This window comes from Taudactylus pleione, unplaced genomic scaffold, assembly GCF_031769625.1.
Source record: "Taudactylus pleione unplaced genomic scaffold, aTauple2 ptg000541l, whole genome shotgun sequence".
Classification (NCBI taxonomy): domain Eukaryota; kingdom Metazoa; phylum Chordata; class Amphibia; order Anura; family Myobatrachidae; genus Taudactylus; species Taudactylus pleione.
In genome coordinates, this window is record NW_028284943.1 from 1,219,422 (window position 1) to 1,238,407 (window position 18,986).

At 48.8% G+C, this 18,986-nt stretch overlaps 1 pseudogene across 1 annotated transcript in view; it reads left to right on the forward strand.

Moving 5' to 3' along the window:
- Positions 1-487: 487 nt before the first annotated feature.
- LOC148500860 (protein kinase C delta type-like) overlaps positions 488-18,986 on the forward strand; it is a 48,819-nt pseudogene continuing 30,320 nt past the window's right edge. Inside the window, exons 1-4 of the transcript XR_015870110.1 lie at positions 488-677; positions 765-892; positions 14,911-15,011; positions 17,385-17,558. The product of XR_015870110.1 is annotated as a protein kinase C delta type-like (transcript). The remainder of the gene's footprint in view (positions 678-764; positions 893-14,910; positions 15,012-17,384; positions 17,559-18,986) is intronic.

An 18,986-nucleotide genomic window follows, 5' to 3' on the forward strand; every position in this document is an offset into this window, starting at 1 on the left:
ATTGTACATCTTTGTATATGTGTATATTATCCATAATGTGAAATCACAGGTTGCCTTATATAATAGGCTGTGAGATCCTGGTATGGACGTGATTCAGGCGAGTCAACCCATATTTCAAAGTGGTAATAATTTAAAAGGCAAACCAACTCGGTTTAAAAATACGCTTTAAAAATACATGGGGCGATACTGACTGATGTTGGGCGCGTTCCTGCATCTCACCGGCTGTTACACAAGGCCCAGAAGCTGCCTTAGAAACACATTGCAGCCAGTACAGGGAGCAGGGAGCTGGTCTCACGGCCACTGACATCACAGGATTCCATCAGCCGGAGTGACAGTTGGTTGTAACTGACACCGGAGCTGAGCAGCCAGAAGATGGAGCCCAGTCACGGAGAGCGAGGAGACCAAGCGGAGGAGAAGACGATGAGAGGAGAGATGAGGAGCAGGGATGCTGTGACACCCAGCCAGCTCCAGCATCCCAATGCTGTAGATGTCACAGAGTTGAACATTTTTACCATCAATGAGCTTGGCGAGTATGAAACGATTACATCTGGTGGAGGAGAGGACAGGACTAATGTCACCCCAGAGGGTCACCAGCGCGAACGGGAGAAGACAAGTTCCCATGAGGCCGTGGGTGGCAAGAAGAAGAGAAAGCGTCAGAGGGAAGAAGAGACAGGACAGCGGAAGAAGAAAAAGAAGAAGCATAGGAAGGAGAGGAAGAAGCATAAGAAGGAGAGGAAGAAGGAGAGGAAGGAGAGGAAGGAGAGGAAGAAGGTGAAACAGCATGAGGGTGATGTGCATGGAAAGAGGAAGAGATTACACCAGGATGTGGCCGAGGTCCGAGAGAAGAAGGTCAGGAAGGACGGCGATTTCCCTCATGAATGGGACAGACCAGGTAATGAGGGATACGTGGTTCTCAATATGGAGACCTTGCTCTCCTACTGCTGCTAGTTATAGATCAAGCTGTAGCTGGTTGTCTGTATAATTTTACCTAATGGTTACTGGGCCACGTTTCACTCACATAGAGGGAGGTAATGTGTCCCCCATAAATTAGCTGTGAGAATTACATTGTTTGAATGGACTAAATCTGCCAAACAAATGGCCTTAGAGATCTTTAAGCTTGAAGTGCTTCCCACTATAATCAGCTATTACAGGTGCTACTTATGTTACTTATTTAATAGTGCCAAATTCTCATATAGGTCATATGTCATCACTTCAGAAAATATGAGATATGGTAAGAACTTACCCTTGTTATCTCTATTTCTACGAAGTCCATAGGGTTCCACAGGATACCTTGGGGTATAGGTGTGACGTCAGTCGCAGGGCACCAAAGAGTTAAGCTTTCAGCCTCCCAGGATGCACTAGGTCCCCCTCCTATACCCCGCCCCCGGGCCAAGGCACCTCAGTTAGTTACCAAGCCATAGGCCGGAGGAGGAGAAGGAAGAGAGAGAACAAAGATCTGGACACATACAAGAATCACATTCTCACCAGAGGGAGACGGAAAACCGGTGACCAGAGCAAAGCCCATCTGCAGCACAGGTGCGACAGGGCGGGAGTCCTGTGGAACCCTATGGACTTCGTAGAAATAGAGATAACAAGGGTAAGTTCTTACCATATCTCATATTTTCTACTTCAGGGTCCATAGGGTATCCACAGGATACCTTGGGGATGTCCCAAAGCAGTATCCTTTAAGGGTGGGGACGCTCCTGTGCAGAAAGGAGAATCCGCCGCCCGAAGGAAGCATCCTGAGAGGCGAAGGTGTCAAACCTGTAATACCTCACGAAGGTATGGACAGAAGACCACGTAGCAGCCTTGCAGATCTGAACTGCCGAGGCACCACGTCGCGCTGCCCACGAAGGACCCACAGACCTAGTGGAATGAGCCTTCAGAGAAGGAGGGACCGGTAGGCCTTCATGAAGATAAGCTTCAGAAATAGCCATACGGATCCAGGCTGCCAAAGTTTGCTTTGAAGCAGGCCAACCCTTTTTACGGAAGCCAAAGAGGACAAACAAAGCGTCTGACTTCCTAAACGAAGAAGTGCGGTCAACATAAGTCCTTAAGGCCCGCACAACATCCAATGAGGCCTCACCCACGGAAAGACCCGGTGAGTTAAAGGCCGGAACAACTATTTCCTCGTTAATATGAAACTGGGAAATAACTTTGGGAAGAAACTCGGGCCGAGTGCGGAGCACTGCCCTGTTCCCATAAAAAACCAAGAAAGGGGGTCTACAAGAAAGAGCCCCTAACTCAGAAACACGTCTGGCCGAAGCAATAGCCAGAAGGAAAACAGTCTTAGCTGTTAGCCATTTAAGATCCACTGAGCCCAGTGGTTCAAACGGCGGTCCTTGGAGAGCCCTCAGGACCACAGCCAAATCCCAAGGCGCCACAGGTGGAACAAAGGGCGGCTGAATGCGGAGAACACCCTGCATAAAGGTGCGCACATCCGGGATTGTAGCAATCCTACGGTGAAACCAGACAGATAGGGCCGAAACCTGTACCTTCAAAGAAGCAAGGCGAAGCCCATGATCTAGTCCCGCTTGCAGGAAGGCGAGAATCCGAGACAGACGAAACTCCCGCGGTGCATAACCTCTCGGTCGACACCACTGGAAGAACGTATGCCACACGCGATGGTATATCCTCGCGGAAGACGGTTTCCGAGCTCGTAACATGGTACGCACCACAGAGCTGGAAAACCCCCGGGACCTCAGCATGGCCGTCTCAACAGCCACGCCGTCAAAGACAGCCGAGTCAGGTCCGGGTGAAGGCAAGGACCCTGAGACAGAAGGTCCGGTCGTAGCGGCAACCGCAGAGGAATGTCCACGGACAGACCCTGAAGGTCTGAGAACCAGTGCCGTCTGGGCCACGCGGGAGCTATCAACAGGAGCGTCCCTCCTTCCTGTTTGAATTTCCGGATTACCCGTGGAAGAAGGGAGACCGGAGGGAACAGGTATGCGAACCGGAACGTCCACCGGACGGACAGAGCATCCACCAGAGACGCCCCTTTGTCTCTTGTGCGAGACCCGTACACCGGCAACTTGTTGTTGTGCCGGGACGCCATGAGGTCGATTTCTGGAAGACCCCACCTGTCCACCAGTAGTTGAAAAACGTCCGGGTGCAGGGACCATTCCCCCGGATGAACGTCCTGGCGACTTAGAAAGTCCGCCTCCCAATTGAGCACTCCCGGGATGAAGACCGCTGATATGGCCGGAAGATTGCGCTCCGCCCAAACCAGGATCCGAGAGACCTCTACGAGAGCCGCCCGACTGCGAGTTCCTCCTTGCCTGTTTATGTAGGCCACGGTGGTAGCGTTGTCCGACTGGACCTGCACCGGGCGACCCTGGAGAAACCGCTGTGCCTGCTGGAGAGCATTGAAGACCGCACGGAGTTCCAAGATATTTATTGGAAGCTCCGCTTCTGTCGGCGTCCACCTGCCCTGGAACAAGTGTGGACCCGAAACTGCTCCCCAGCCCCGAAGACTGGCGTCCGTTGTCAACAGGACCCAATTTGGAACCCAGAACGGACGTCCCTTGTTGAGGTGGGTCGTCTGTAACCACCACGTAAGGGACAGGCGAACCTCCTGGGTGAGCACAATCGTCTGGGACTTCAGAGACTGAGTCAGCCCGTTCCACTTGGACAGGATCAGGTGCTGCAGAGGTCTGGAGTGAAACTGGGCGTATTCCACCATGTCGAACACCGACACCATGGAGCCCAGTAACCTCATCGCCGAGTGTAAGGACACCCGGCGGCTGTGCAGACAACTGCGCACCCTTGACTGTAAAGCAGAGATCTTGTCCTCCGTCACGAAGATCCTTTGCTGTCCCGAGTCCAATAAGGCTCCAAGATGCAGAATCCTCCGAGACGGGATTAGAGTGGACTTCTGCCAGTTGATTAGCCAGCCGTGCCGTTGCAGCAGTGCAATGGTCAGGTCCAAGTGGCGTAACAGGAGCTCTGGAGATCCTGCCACCAATAACAGGTCGTCCAAATACGGCAACATGCGGACTCCCTGCAGCCGCAGAGAAGCCGCCATGACCGCCATCACCTTGGTGAAAACACGTGGTGCTGTTGCCAGGCCAAAAGGTAACGCCCGAAACTGGAAGTGGTCGCTGCTGATTGCAAACCTGAGGAACTGTTGATGGCGCCAAAGAATAGGGACATGCAGGTAAGCGTCCTGTATGTCCAATGACACCAAGTAGTCCCCAGGTTCCAGCGCCAGAATGATGGACCGTAGGGTCTCCATCCGAAACTTCGGGACCCGCAAAGACTTGTTGAGTGCTTTGAGGTTGAGTATCGGACGATATGACCCATTGGGTTTCTGTACCAAAAATAGATTTGAATAGAAACCCTGGCCCCTCTGGGAGAATGGAACCGCCACTATAACTCCAGCCTGGAGCATAGTGTGCAATACCTTCCGCAGCTCCGTAGCCTTGTTCCGGTCTGATGGGAGACCCGTGGTGAAGAAGCGAGCCGGGGGTCTGTGCCGGAAGGAGAGGGCGTATCTGTGGGAAACCACCTCCAGAACCCAAGTGTCTGTCGTAGTGGTCGACCAACACTGGGCGAACTGTAGCAGGCGGCCTCCCACCCTGGGATCCCCCAAAGGGAGGCCCGGACCGTCAGGCCGCAGGCTTGTCATCTGGCTTGGGGGCCGGACGTCTGGTACTCCATGCCTGCTTCCGGGGCTTGACCGATTTCTTAGGGCCAGCCTGTCGAGGAAACGACTGTGGTTTGGGCCTGCCCTGGGCCCTAGATGACCGAAAGGACGATGGTCCCGAACCAGAAGGAGCAGCGGCCGACGGGAGACAGGCAGATTTGGCTGCCGCCAGCGTGGCCACAATCTTATCCAGATCCGGACCGAAGAGAACTTCTCCGGTAAACGGCAACGCTTCCAGACCTTTCTTGGAATCAGCGTCCGCCTTCCAGGATCGCAGCCACAAGGTGCGACGAGCAGCTACCGCTGCTGAAGAAATTCTAGACACCAGAGTACTAATGTCTAGAGCCGCCTCGTTGATGTAGGTGGCCGAATCACGGAGATTGCCAATCAACTCCGCCTGATCGGCCGGACAGTCGGATTCAAAAGAAGCCTCTAATGAATCCGCCCAGCGCTCCATCGCTCTGGCAACCCAGCAAATGGCCATAGCCGGCCGTGCTGCCCCCCCTGCAAGGGAATAAGCGGACTTCAGGCAGATTTCTACCTTGCGGTCCGTAGCATCCTTAAGGGAGGACATGGATGGCATCGGCAATGTGGCACTACGGACAAGACGGGTCACGTGAGAATCCACCTGTGGAGGGGATTCCCACTTAGCAAAATAATTATCCGCGAACGGATAAGCCACCGCCAGGCGTCTCTGCGGCTGGTATCTTTTGCCAGGTTGTTTCCACGCCTCCTCTAAATGGTCCACCAACTGACCCGAAAGAGGAAAGACTGTGGCATCGCCCTTCACATCTTTGAAAAAGGCATACTTAGATTTAGCCGCTGGGGGAACTTCGTCCTCAATCACCAAGGCTGTGCGGACCGCCCGAATAAGTCCAGGAATATATACTTTGGACTTAGCATCAGCGTCCTTAGTATGGAGAGGTTCCTGATCGTAAGGATCTAGAATCTCCCCATCATCAGACGTCCCTTCGTCATCCTCATAAGGAGCGGACAGAGACGCCACCGGCCTTTTATGAGACCGCATCACAGACTCCCCTTGCAACACATCCGACAAGTGCTGTACAGAACTTGTCAGGGAGTTAACCCACGCTGGCTCCTGAGAACCCGGGAGCGGGGAAATAGGGAGACTGTGGGGTACCACCAATTGTCGTGGGAACCCCTGCATGGGTGACGACACCACAGACTGCTGGGACAAACCCATCGGAGTAAACGCGGGCTGCGGAGCTAACTGGCCCACTAAAGCTGTTAACGCCTGAGCGAAACAAGCCCAGGGCGGCTCCTGTACCGGTGCTGTAACCGTAATAGGCCGCGCCATGGACAAACACTGCCGGCAAAGGCCCTCCACGCTACCCTCCCCCTCCGCTAACGGTACTTTGCACGTGGTACACTGTAGCCGGAGGGGAAAATCACTTTCAGACATGATGGCACCACGTATGTGACCTCTCTCACCAATTAAGTATTAAATAGGCGAGAGACCACCCTGCAGCACCGCACCGCAAGGGCTTTAGCAGAAAGAACAGGGACAGTAATAAAGCTGACAGTTTAGAGAAGAAAAGATTACAGGCAGCAGCGCTAGCACAGTCACATACAATGCAGAAAAATAACAATTCCTGCACTAACAGCGCTGATCACTCAACTACACAGACACAGGGCCTGGTAGGACACAGCGCTGCATACACAGACCTGACCACAGCGGAGGAGAGGTATGCGGGGGGACCCAGACCACGATGCTTCCGTCCAGCGCTTCCAGCAGCGTTCACCATGCGTTCTGGAGAAGATGGCCGCCGAGGAGCAGAGAGGAGGCTGGCCTGGGGGAGGAGCGCTGCCACAGGACCAGTCGGCAGCATGCAGAGAGGGCTGTGTGCAGCGGGGGAGGCGCCGGCTGTGAGACAGGGAAGGCGCGCTCCCCTGGCATGCATTTAACCCCTGGGACGCCGCAGCGCTACCGCTCTGCTGCGGTCCGCTGTCCCAGGGGGTAGTGGAAGCGCAGGTTGGTCGCCTGGCTCCACGCTGCAGCCAGTCCCCAGGGAGCCCCCTGCCTGGGGACTTAGGACCATGTGATCAGCGGGGACCCACCGCGGGACCCCGCTGCTTACCTCTGTCCCCCTTGAATCCGGCCATGGTCCGGAGCATCTGGGGTCACCGCTAGCTGTGACCCCAGACGCCCACCAGCATCCCCGGATCAGTACCGGCGTTCTGGTACCGGCGGGGTGTAGGGAAGACAGCATGGACGTCAGGACTGACTGTCCATGCTGTACATCCAGATGTGCAGCCACAGCTGCATGAAGAATAAGCTTCAGGGGCTCTTCTAGCCCCCACTCCAACAGGTGCACCCGACTCCGGCCGGGCACCAAACTAAACTGAGGTGCCTTGGCCCGGGGGCGGGGTATAGGAGGGGGACCTAGTGCATCCTGGGAGGCTGAAAGCTTAACTCTTTGGTGCCCTGCGACTGACGTCACACCTATACCCCAAGGTATCCTGTGGATACCCTATGGACCCTGAAGTAGAAATAATAAATATACTACATTACAGGACTTTCTCAGTGTTTTAGGTTGTTACAGTATTGCAGCTGTTAAAAAAAATTGCTCTGGCATTATACATATAAAAGACGGTTACTCTTTCCCAAATACATGTTATAAGTAACAGCAAATGCTGCCTAAGGGGGAGATTTACTAAGTCTTGGAGAAAGATAAAGTGTAGAGTCCTAAAGTACCAACCAATCAGCTCCTAACTGTCTCTTTACAGGCTGTGTTTGAAAATGATAGTTAGGAGCTGGTTGGTTGCTACTTTAGCACTCTACACTTTATCTCTCTCCAAGACTTAGTACATCTACTCTTTAGTGTTATATGTATAGGGCTGAAAAATAGACCTCATGCAATAAGGAGTGTAAAATCAAATGGAAAGAAACAGAGGCCTCTACTCGATCATGGGTATATTTAAAGATCACTAATCAAAGTCACTGAATGGTGAAAAACTGTATCCGAAACCCATTTTGAATCTATCAAAATAATAGCAGTAATAATATAATATAGACTTTAAATGAGCTGACGTCCAACCAATGTCCTACATGCCTCTAGGTGGGAAGTCCCCATTTGGTAGGGAAAGTCTGATATTCAGTCCAATGAAACAGCCATGCGACATACTGAATGGCAGAGCCGTAAGTAGACTTTTTGTGCCCTGTGCCAGGGAGTGCATTGGTGCCCCCCCATTTTTTAAATAGGGACATGTGCATCTGAAAAGGGACCATGGCCTCTTCAGGAAGGGCCTGGGAAGAAGTAGGCGATAAAAGAAGAGGAAGCTACAAGTGAGGATGATAACAGGAAAATTGTCATGCCAAGGCACAGGTCGCACCACCCTAGTTACAGCCCTGCTGAATGGGTCTCTAATACTTTGTCTGTAGCTCCTCAATTACACTTTTTCCTGCTTATATAACAAAATATCATAAATTTAACATGAAATCAGTTTGATGTAAACTGTTCTAGAAAGTTTCCTTTTTATGTTCTGTGATTCATCCTGTGTTATTTGTATGTGCGCTGTGCAAGAATAGTGTCTAAACCTTATGTGGCCCCTGACATGGCACGTGGCTCATCCCATACACACATTACTACATATGTAACAGAATCATGTAGGCTGTAAAATAGAAATGTTTACTTATTTGTTTTATTCTTATTCCATCTGCCAACATAGCACAAAACAACAAATAATACTGTTCTAGCTAGAAAATGACATTTGTAATGATGTCCTCTAAATACCATCTGCCTAATAGAAATCATTTGATGTTCCATCAGAAATATCAGTCAGATGGTTTCGATTAGGGGTGTGCACCGGCCACTTTTCGTGTTTTGGTTTTGGATCTGGATCTTTCTTCGTGTTTTGGATCTGGATTGGTTTTGCCAAAACCACCCTTCCGTGTTTTGGGTTCTGTGTTTTAGATCTGTATTTTTTTGAAAAAAAGCATAAAAACAGCTAAAATCACAGAATTTGTGGGTTTTTATGCTCCTATTCAATTATTAACCTCAATAACCTTCATTTCCACTCATTTCCAGTCTATTCTGAACACCTAACACCTCACAATATTGTTTTTATGGCCAAAAGGTTGCACTGAGGTAGCTGGATGACTATGCTAAGCGACACGAGTGGGCGGCACAAACACGTGGCCCATCTAGGAGTGACACTGCAGTGGCTGACAGGAAAAACTAGGCCCCAAACAGTACATACTACAAAGTAAAAAAAAGAGGTGCAAGATGGAATTGTCCTTGGGCCCTCCCACCCACCCTTACGGTTGTATAAATAGGACATGCACACTTTAACAAACCAATCATTTCAGCACCAGGGTCTGCCACATGACTGTGGCTGAAATGATTGGTTCGTTTGGGCCCCCACAAAACAAGCTGGCAATTAATGTGTCCCTGCACAAACTGGCTCTACGGAGGCAAGATGTCGTCCTCATCCTCCTCATCCACCGATTCCTTGGATAAAACAGGAAAAAGGGGTTTAGGTGTCCCTGGACTGCTTACGGTCTTAGCCAAAGTTTCTGAACTTGACAGTAACTTTTTATGAATGCGCTGCAGGTGCCGTATAAGGGAGGATGTTCCTAGGTGGTTAACGTCCCTACCCCTACTTATTTCACCTTTACATATGGCAAGACAGTTGTTGTCCGGATTTGGATAGAAATATTGCCAGACCAAAGAGGTGGAATGTTTGGTCTTCTGCCCAGGCATGACCGTGATGGGCTTTTTCATCCCACGGACAACAACTGTCTCCCCTGGTGCCTGATTTAAACAAACCACATCACCATCAGAATCCTCCTCAGCGCCAGGTACACCAGTATCCTCATCCTGTTGTACTTCAACAGTGACATCTTCAATTTGCATATCAGCAAGTGGACTGTGGGTGCTCCTTTCAGCACTTGCAGGGGGCGTGCAAATGGTGGAAAGAGCCACCTCTTCCAGTCCAGTGCTGGGAAGGTCAGGCATCGCAACCGCCACCACACTTGGACTCTCCTTGGGGATTTGTGATATCTTCTTAGAACGCACAGTTCTTCGCTGTGCTTTTGCCAGCTTAACTTGTTTGATTTTTTTAGCGGGAGGAGGGCTTCCATCGTCATGTGATGCTGAACCACTAGTCATGAACATAGGGAAAGACCTTAGCCTTTCCTTTCCACTCCGTGTCATAAATGGCATATTGGCAAGTTTACGTTTCTCTTCAGATGATTTAAATGTTTTTTTTAAGGTCATTTTCCTGATCTTTGTCATTTGGGATTGTATGTGCCCTCTACTATGACATTGGGCATCGGCCTTGGCAGACGACGTTGATGGCATGTTATCGTCTATGTCATGACTAGTAGTCAGCAGCTTCAGTACTAGGAGGAAGTGGTTCTTGATCTTTCCCTATTTTATTTTTATCGGAGAACGTTTGGTCCTCCATTTATGTTATATTGATTTGATATATACGTGCGGTTAAGGCGCACTCAAACACAGAAAATATTTTTTTATTTTTGCTGGAGAGTAGTGCACTTTGTGGGTTACACCACCCTTTAAGAAATGAGCCAGCCGGCCCTTTACTTATGGGACATAGGCGCACGCTTGGCGCTGCTCCTTTGTTGATGCACGTGCAGCCACAGTGCAGACAATTCACAAACACAGAAAAAAAAAAAATATTTTGTTTGGAGTGCCCTTTGGGGGTTACAGCAGCCTTTAGCGGTCAATCCAGCTGGCCCTTTATTTATGGGACACAGGCGCACGCTTGCCACTACTTTGTTGATGCACGTGCGGCTACTGCGCACACAATTCACAAACACAAAAAAATATTTTTTTTATTTTGTTTGGAGTGCCCTTTGGGGGTTACAGCACCCTTTAACGGACAAGCCAGCCGGCCTTTTACTTATGGGACACAGGCGCATGCTTGGCGCTGCTCCGTTGTTGATGCACGTGCAGCCACAGTGCACACAATTCACAAACACAGAAAAAATATTTATTTTTTTTGTACTTGGGGGGAGCACCCCTGACGGACAGAGCACCCCCTGGACAACACTACAGCACCCCTTTAGGACTGGGACACTGCACAGGACTTTGGAGTGGACACAGCCCCTATGGACAACTGACTGCACAACACAGTCCAGCCAGCCCCTATGGACTTTGAAGTAGTGGACACAGCCCCTATGGACAACAGCAGCGCAGCACAGCACAGCACAGCACAACACTGCACTACACTACACTACACAGCGCAGCCAGCCCTAACTCCCACCCTCCCTCTTCACTGTCCACAGCCGAGTGAGAAAAACCTTATATAGGATCCAAAACCCGCGAGACCCGGAAGGCGGGATGATGACGTTTTGCCTCGATTTCAGATCCGAGTCAGGCGGGAAAAGTCGAGCCTGACTCAGATCGGCCTCAGATCGGGGGGGCTCAGGGGGGTTCGGATTTCAGAAATCCGAACCCGCTCACCCCTAGTTTCGATGTTCGGCGTTCAAACCTGCAATGTTTAGGATCCAATGTTTCATCACCATCATTGTTCCATCACCAAAGATTGCTGCCCCCAATGTTTTTCCCTGCTTTTACAATATTTTTTTTTTGGTGACTTCGGGCCTGATTCAAACCCGCTTGCAAGCGGGTCGATGGCTGGACAGTGCATATGCACAGTGTGCGCACTGCGCGTGTGTGAGCCCCGAAGCGAGCAAGAAATCACTCGCTCCGGTGCTCGCATCCAAAAGGGGTGGCTGTCGATGTTGATCGACAGCTCGGCCCGTTTGGTAGGCGTGATGAGTGGGGTGGCTGGCCAAACGGAGGCGTTCCCAAAGGAACGCCCGCCATTTGGGGCCGGCCACACTGACATCACGAGTGATGTCAGTGGTGCGCTTCCGGCTCTATTAGAGCCGGGTGCTCACTGGGGCTTGCGACGAACGAGACCCTACCACAAGCGTCTTGTCACAAGCCCGATGGTCGCGACCATCGCGACCATCATCTGGCCGCTCGCTAAAGCTGTGGGTGGTCACCCACAGCTTAGCGAGCGGCCAGGAGGCCAAACAAAAAAGAACATGCGTCCGCCCTGATTCAGAGCGAGCACTCGCTTTTTGCGAGCGGCTCTGAAGCAGGCCCACTGTGTGGTGCTGTCACTGCTTTGGGCTGCCAGCCGGCTCTCTCCTTGTTTTATATTCAATTACAACTTAAGAAGAGAGTACAAAACGCTGACTGGGCTACTACTGCTGCTGCTGGGGGTTGTGGCTGACAGAGTGAAAGACACTCTGGTTAGCCAATTAGCAGCAGCACATAGGACAGTCCCACCCCTGGCTCACTGTCACTGGTGCTACTCTCAGTGAACACTGGTTTGCTGCTTGGGTGTCTGGCTGCTGTAGCTATTGGTAACAACTGAACAGTCAGTCTCACATTGTCACTGTCAGGCACTCACTCGTGTTCACTGCATGACAGACCAAGCGGTGCCTATGTATCTGAGGGGCCTATTCATCATACCTAAAAATTTGATGGAGGTAATAAGGTTTAGAACTAGCATGGAGTTCTACCTAATTACTGGAGGAATACATCATTCCTCCTCTCCATAACTATCTATTCCAAAAAGCTGTCATTTTTGCCCCCCCCGCTCACCTTCACCCATCCCCGCACTTACCTGCCCGCTCACCTCCCCCCGTCCCCGCATTTACCTGCCCCCTGCAGGACCTCCGGCTCCGGTGGCTGTGCTGACACGTGGTCTCCCAGCAGCACCTTTTTTTTCTCAACTTTATTGTGTTCTGCTGGGAGAACACGTCTCAGAACAGCCACCGGAGCCAGAGGAGGGACCAGGGAGACGGAGGAAGATGCCGGAGGACCTGTCCATGCTGGCACAGGTAAGTTTTACCGGCTATTCGCCACCTCACAGTGGCGAATAGTAACACCATCAAATTCCAAAAATACATAATTTTCGGAATTTGATGAATACCAGAATTTCCACATCCCCATACTAATGTATGGGGAGTGTGGAAACTAACACAGGGTGACTTAACCAGGAGATATCAGTGATATCTCCTGTGTTAAGTGTCATCATAAATACTAAAATTACGGTATTTAAGGAAAATGTCCTTAAAAACATTATTTTAGTGTTGACGAATAGGCCCCATGAGTGACATCATTGGTGAGGGGCTGAGAGAAAAAGAGAGAGAGAGAGAGAGAGAGAGAGAGAGAGAGAGAGAGAGAGTGTGTGATAATATAGAGAGAGACTTAAGCTAAGAGTGGAGAAGAGACAGAGAGAAAAAATTAAAGAGGTGGCTGAGGCTGACAAAGTAAATGGACAACAAGGGAAATTAAATTGAGAAGAGAAGAGAGTGAGACTGTAAGACACCTTTAATAACAAGTTTAATTTACCACAAAACATGTTTTATTTTTTTTTCTAAAACTGCATACAGTCTTATAATTTTTGCACCATTTCTATATATACATATAGCGCCGTATCAGGACAGCAGTGCACCCTGTGCTCTACTGCCACCCCTTTCGCTCCACCCCCCCCCCCCCCACCTCATCCCCCTGAGCGCATAGCTTTTTCCGCCAGGGGATAGGTGGAGGACGGGGATCTTCATCAGCATTGCCCTGCGAGCGCTGCGCAGCACTGCAGGAGGTCTCTTCATACAGACCACCGGAGCCAGGCAATTTGTGACCGGTGACCTTGGAGGATTCCATCCTGTGCAGAGGCACCGGCCGCACCACCCTCCAAACAGCCCTGTATATATATACAGTGCCTTGCAAAAGTATTCACCCCCATTTGCAATTTTTAATGTTTTGTTGCCTCACAAATTGGAATTAAAATTGTTGATTGTTTGTTTGAAGGTGTGCATCATTTCATTCACAGAACATGTCTACAACTGTGAAGTTGTGTATTTTTTATATTGTGAATCAAACAACTTTTAGGACAACATAACAGAAAACTTCAGCGTGCATAAATATTCACCCCCCTGAAGTCAGTACTTTGACGAGCCACCTTTTGCGGCAATTACAGCTGCAAGTCGCTTTTTATAAGTCTCTATGAGCTTGCCACATCTTGCCCCTGGGATTTTTGCCCATTCCTCAAGGCAAAACTGCTCCAGCTCTTTCATGTTGGATAGTTTCCACTTGTGAACAGCAATCTTCAAGTCTAAGTCTAAGAATTATTTTAAAAGTGTATTAGTCTATTATATGTTTAAGTGTAGAGTTTGCTATAAAAATAAATAAATAACAGAAACATCGGAAAACATTGGTTAACATTGGTTCCAGAGAACCAATGTTTATATTTAACTAATGTTTTGTATTCTGTGTTAAAAACATTGGTACTTCCAATGTTTTCTTTCGATGTCCCATCCCTACACACAGTTACCCTCATTACTGTATATGGAAACATTGCCTCCATTCTATATTACATTTATACAATGCAGATTAATCTAAAGTACCATCAATCAATCTAAGCCATAAAATTGCCTAGAACAAATGTATATACAGTATGTGGTAATGCAGAGGTTCCCAAATGCGGTCCTCAAGGCACCCAGAAGGCCCCCATACATCAGCAATCTGAAAACCACAATTGAACAATTTGAAGATTTATTGCCCGATCTTAGGATTTCCCAATCGAGCAATCTGCGCCCATACACTACAGATCTTTTCAGTGATTTGCAGATCGATTTCAGCAAACACAGATCTGGCAATCTTGAAAGACCCATCATTTTGCTAGAAACGGTCTGCAAATCTGCTGATCATGTCCATACACTAGCAATCTACAGCCCCAATCGATCTGTGAAATCCAACATGTTGGACAATCTGATTAAACAATTCCAATCACTTTTTGGTTGCAATCTGCGATCTGTGAAGCCCATACACTGCGGATTTTTATACACAATCGATTGCAAATTGCACGATTGCTGCAATCCATCTCTGATATATGGGGGCCTTAACAGTCCATATTTTAAGGATATCCATGCTTGACCACAGGTGACTTAATTAGTACCTCAGTCAATTTGATTTAACCACCTGTGCTCAACCATGGATATCTCTAAAACCTGAACTGTTGGGAAGCCTGGAAGACCGCGTTTGGAAAATTGTGGTAATGTTACGAGTAGAACTTATATAAAAGAAAAATTTGAATTAAGGCTTAAAGATGTTTTTCATTAAGTCCTACAATACAAGATCCCATAGGGCCCATATGCCAAAGCTGAATACTGATTTGTATAATATATATTTTATATCATCTGACTCTTCTTTTATATAAAGAGCAAATGTATAACCTATTCTTATGTTATGTTCCATTAGGAGGAAGCGGAGTCTCCCCAGCAGGCCCTGGCCACAGAACCTCATTATCCATCAGGAGGTTCATTTTCCACAAAGTGATCGGCCAGGGCAGCTTTGGAAATGTAAGATTCTAGTTTCCATCTGGTTTGTCAGGATGTAACCATTATGCCTAACTGTATATACAGTATACACACAGCTATATGTACATATAACAAACCTGCCACATTGACATTGGTTACACAATTGTCATTATAAATGTTTGCGTCCATATCCCATTTGCCTCTGTGTAAATGCAGCTATTGTTATTGATGTGAATAGTGTTATATGTGCAAATGTCAGTGTGCACCAGGGGGGAAAGTTGTATTGTCTGCAGGAAGGAGTTGGGCAGATTGGTGCTTCTGTACATACATCCATGCTGATAAACTTATAGGATAAAGGTTCAATCAAACAGTAATTTAGGAGAATGCAATTTAGAAATCTTAGATGTTTGTTATTGAACGGGAGTAGGTTAGGCTCTGAAGTGGCATTGTTTTGTTTGGTACATGCCTATTTTCACTTCAGTAAAAGTAGATGAACTTAAGGCTATAGCAGGGCTATAACCAGGGCCGGCCTGCCCATCACGCCGACTACGCATGTGCGTAGGGCGCCAGCCAGCAGAGGGCACTTTGATTCGTTCACCCTGCTGCAACACTCCTTCTTCCACCCCCCGGCCACCACAAGGAGGCTCCATTTGCCGGGTGCCCGCTGAGATTTTACCAGTGGGTGCCCGGCTCCCCGCAGCGGCAGCTGGAGCTCACTCCTGAGCTCCAGCTTCCAGCTCCCCCCACGGGCACTATGAAGAGACGTCATGACGTTTCCCCCATAGTTCCGAGGAGCGGCGGACAGCAGCGGATGCAGGATAGGGGCTTAAGGTAAGTGTTCTTGTTTTTCTTGTGTGTGTGTGCGCGGCACACTTAGAGGGGGCTTATTACTGGGGGCACTACTACAGGGGGCTTACTACTGGGGGTACTTCTACAGGGGGCACTAATACAAGGGGCTTACTAATGGGGGCACTTTTACAGAGGGCTTAGTACTGGGGGCACTATTATAGAGGGCTTTCTACTGGGGGCACTTACAGGGGGCTTACTACTGGGGCACTTTTACAGGGGGATTAGTAGTAGGGGCACTATTACAGGGGGCTTACTACTGGGGGCACTCTTATAGGGGGCACTATTACATGGGGCTTAATACAGGGAGCACCATTACAGTGGGCTTAGTACTGGGGGCACTCTTACTGGGGGCACTATTACATGGGGCTTACTACTGGGGGCATTATTACAGGGGGCTTAGTACAGGGGCACTTTTACAGGGGGCATTACTACTGGGGGCAATTTTACGGGGGGCATTATTACAGGGGCATTACTAATGGGGGCACTACTACTGGGGGCTAACTACTTGGGGCATTATTACTGGGGCAATATTACTGGGGCAATTTTACAGGGGCACTACTACTGGGGGCACTACTACTGGGGTCTAACTACTTGGGGCATTATTACAGGGGCATTACTACTGGGGCACTCTTTCTGGTGGCACTATTACAGGGGGAATTTTACAGGGGCACTACTACTGGGGGCACTACTACTGGGTACTGGGGCAAACTACTCGGGGCATTATTACAGAGACATTACTACTGGGGGCATTCTTACATGGGGCACTATTACAGGGGGAATTACTACTGGGAGCACTTTTACAGGAGGAATTACTACTGGGGGCAATTTTACAGGGCCTTACTACTGGGGGAAATTTTACAGGGGCACTATCACTGAGGGAAATTTTACAGAGGCATGCTTACAGGGGCATTACTATTGGGGGCACTACAACTGGGGGCTAACTACTTGGGGCATTATTACAGGGGCAATTTTACAGGGGGCATTACTACTGAGGGGACTATTACATGGGCATTACTATTGGGGGCTTACTACAGGGGGCATTACTACTGGGGGCACTAATACAGGGAGCATTACCTTTGGGGGCACTATTACAGGGCACTACCACTGGGGGCATTACTGCAGAGGGCATTACTACTGGGGTCACTACTAATGAGTGCATTGCAGGAGGGGCACCACTACTGGGGGCACTGCAGAAGGGGTACCACTGCTGTGGGCATTATGTGTAAGTGCCACTACAGCTGTAGGCATTGTACAAGGGGCATTACTACTGTGGGCATTGTATTAGGGTCACTAATGTTGACATTGTGTAAAAGGGGCACAACTGTATGTCAAAAATGCCTATCCTTCCAGGGGTGCGTGTGGGTGCGGGGGTTACCTGAAAAATCGGGAGCCTCCTGCTGTTATACTTTAGCACATTTTTAATTTAGTCAGTAATGGTGCACTTCCATTCTCTTTTCTCCTGACACAATGTTATCATTACTTAATATATGACCCATACCTCATATGTGAGTCATATATATATCTGTCTTTCCTGCTGATACTGTAACATCTCTCTGTACTGTACAGGTGTTAATGGCATCTGACACTTTGACCAAGAGACAACTTGCAGTCAAAGTCATCAAGAAGAGGGAGGTGCTGCAAGCGGACGTGGCAAGAGAGGTGCTGGTGGAGCGAGAGGCCCTGCACGATGTCTCTGGGACGGCATTCATCATTCAGGGGCTTTTTGCCTTCCAGACTGAGGTACTTTCATGAATACTTACTTGCAATTGAACTGACCCACAAAATAAAGGTGCACTGCTGAAGGGGTGTTTCCAGCTACCAGAGGGGTGTGGCCAGTTGTCAGAGAGTCGTGTCCAGGCACCACACTGACCCTGTGACCTCACCTGACTGATTCCTCTATCCTTCAGGCAGTGTCACTAAGGTGACCAGGGCAGTAACTCTTTTTTTCTAAAACAGTACCGAATGAGACACATGGTGGATGGGGTGCAGGAAGAGCAGGAGCAAATGCATGTTTTTTAGAGGGGTTGGGCACGCTATGCTGCCAGGGTGGGAATGACCAACATGCAAGAGAAGAAGTAATAATATAAACCAGTGCAAGGTTGCTCTCCAGTCCCCTTCTCTTCCACTTCTAATACACAGGCAATGCTATGTGCCCTACTGTTAGGTGCACACATCTCTCCCTTCATGAGCAGAGCAATGTGATGTGGGACATTCTAAGGAAACCACTGAGCGATTATTGAGGGGCATAAATGTGTCAGTGGTTTGGCAGCCTGGTGTATATACCACTGATTGTCCCACCGGAGGCTTGAGACACATCCAGCAGGATTCCTATTCCTTAGCAGAGGTACTTATATCCCTCATGGCTTCATCTTAATAGCAGCATGACCTGAGCATCCAGCAGCTGAGATAACAGAGGCACTGCACATACCATAACTAATTGCTTGAATTGAGCATAGCTGGATCTCTGTACATGCGAGTCATGATCCTGATCTATCTGCTTGCCTAAATAATTAATAATCAAGCTGCAACTGCATTGGAGTACATTATAATTCAGTATTTACATGTTGGGCATCTATTCATTATCTGTGAAACAGCTGTGCATGGCTACTAATATTGGTTTTGGCCGCATATAACAATAACTCATGGTTTGCTTGTTATATTTGATTATCAGACTGATTACTTATAAACCTCTGATTGTGATGTGGTTATAGATTATATATTTTGTTACTGCAATAATATATATACGTATATTGTTTTATTCCTACATTTGTCAAGTATTTATTAATATTTTGCATATGTGATCAATATATTTGTTTGTTTGACCTACAGCCCTTCCTATAATTTGTCTTATGATGTGGGAAATACCTCCCAACTGTCCTTGCAGTGTGGACAAAGGGGTATATTTACTAACGCGCAGTTTGCCAAAGCTGCAGATCATCAACGACTTAGAGCCGTATTCAATTTGAGCCGAGCCGCAATACTTTTTCGCATCCCAGACTTTCCGCCTACTTCGCCTGTTTTGTAGGCGGAAAAGTATCATGCGCGTGCCCCCTTTACCATGTATTCGATTTGAAAGTACGCGAAAACAGGACCCGGCGACACTTGAACAGGCGGAAAGTACTGTCAGATTTGGGGAAATCAGCCTGACACCCCCCAAAAGATGCTCTG